The sequence below is a fragment of the Herpailurus yagouaroundi genome, unplaced genomic scaffold (assembly GCF_014898765.1).
Source record: "Herpailurus yagouaroundi ecotype Mexico unplaced genomic scaffold, PumYag 162, whole genome shotgun sequence".
In the NCBI taxonomy this organism is placed as follows: domain Eukaryota; kingdom Metazoa; phylum Chordata; class Mammalia; order Carnivora; family Felidae; genus Herpailurus; species Herpailurus yagouaroundi.
In genome coordinates, this window is record NW_024412403.1 from 56,537,208 (window position 1) to 56,539,161 (window position 1,954).

Here is a 1,954-nt window from a genome sequence, read left to right on the forward strand (position 1 = left end):
GGAGAGAAGTGATAATACAGAAGTGACTGGTTGTTTTCCATTCTCTTTAATATTCTTAGGTAAGTTACATAGAGACAAATTTCAGACCATTATAACAAATAATTTCCTAATACTGTGATCCAAAGACTGGGTGGGCTTTCAAGAAGAAAGACTGTTCTTGTGCTTGAGATGTCCATGTATAGACTTGACCGACAGATCAGACGTCTGAAGCAAATATGGTGGGTAGTTAAATACACAGTAGCCAGTATGTTTGCCATTCTCGATATATAGATACAGATATATATCTATCGATCTTAACCAGAACATTTATTGTGCGACTAATCGCTGAAATCCTTAAGATGAACTCAATGCCTCAACTGCTGCCATCTTGGGTTGATGTGTTGTTCCTTCATGGAGTCCAGGTCTGAATCTGCAGTGTACAACTTTTAGATGCCTCATTCAACCAGTCCCAGTGCTATTTCGTCTTTCAGCCTTGGTGCTCTGGTTACACTTTCTCTTCCACTTGATAGGACAGCCACATTTTCCACAGGCCTGCTTCTGAAGGTGGTGGGCCTTAGAGTCACAGCAGAAGCACAATGTGTGTGTCTTACTGTGACACTTTCCAAATGATGACGTCCCCTTTGTCATCTTGTTTCTGTGACTGAGACCAAAGAGGCAAGAAGACAAGGCACCTATTCCTAATATTCTTCATTATGCTGTGAACATTCTCCTGTTTAATGGGCAACATGTGTTGTCTCAGTGGGTACAAAATGACAAAACAGTAGTATAAAAGTGACCCCTGATTGTCAAAAACCAAGACAAAGATGCTTGAAGGACTCAGACCATAAAAATTTTGTCCTAAACAAAATTCAGGGAATATTTGGGAATGCATACGAAAAGCCAGGCTACAGTGCCCCCTATTAAATATTCTTTAGATCTTTGGTGAGGAGAAAATTTAATTTAATATAAAATAATAAAGCTGAAAGCTAAAATTTCTGAAAATTATCTATTTTTCTGACCATTTCAGGTACCTGATCCCTACCCTAACCTGGTCCAAACACAACTTAAACCTTTATAATAAGTGGAAATCAAGAGGAGTGCAACCCTCTGACATCAATCCCCACCCCACATCCAGCTCTGGAGTAGAATCCAGGAAGATACAAAGTTCATACTTTCCCCCATGTCCTAAGGAGCAGTAGAGAAAACATAGTTTCCGTGGGCAAAAGTGGGATGAAAATAGTATAGTATATTTAACGCTCCTAGGAAGCACTTGGATGTGGCATAGAAACTTGAAGATGCCTTTCTATAGGGATAAAAAGACTTAGCTGTGACTTGAGTGAACCAACAGTTGAAGACCAGAAAGACAAGGTCAACAGCATGGACTGTTCACTTGTACTAATTACTGTAGACATCCATTTTGATTGTTTGTGCCTGTGCCATTTTGATTTTTAGATATTTTTAATGTATTTTGGTGATTATCCCTGATCACTACAAAAGTAAAGTTGATATATGACAATACACACCGGATTCCATCCTCTTCTACATTGGCACCCATTAAGTTTCTAGACAGGTGAAAAAGAGGATGGAAAAGAGCTCATACATTGAGATTACATTTCTATGACCAGAAGAATGGCAATCTCAAATGGAATTCAAGTTCAGTTACAGAAAAATGATGTTACACTCCCTACACACCTGACAGTGTGGACCAAGAGTCATATATATGTACACACATTTTATATACACGTGTACGCACTCCCTAGAGTTTGCAGCAACATGTAGTAGTGGCCCTCTATCATATTGTGATACCAGTCAATATGAGACAGGAAGTACTAACTCAGAACTTTCACATCTAAAACAAGAATCTCTTGGGGCAACTGGGTGGCTCAGTCGGTTGAGTGTCCATCTTCGCTTCAGGTCACGATCTCAAGGTTCATGAGGTCAAGCCCCACATTGGGCTCACTGCTGTCAGCGTGGA

The 1,954-nt window shown here is 39.9% G+C and overlaps 1 pseudogene; it reads right to left on the reverse strand.

Moving 5' to 3' along the window:
- Window positions 1–295: 295 nt before the first annotated feature.
- LOC121035807 (60S ribosomal protein L37-like) lies at window positions 296–1,652 on the reverse strand (annotated as a pseudogene).
- Between the last annotated feature and the right edge of the window lie 302 nt (window positions 1,653–1,954).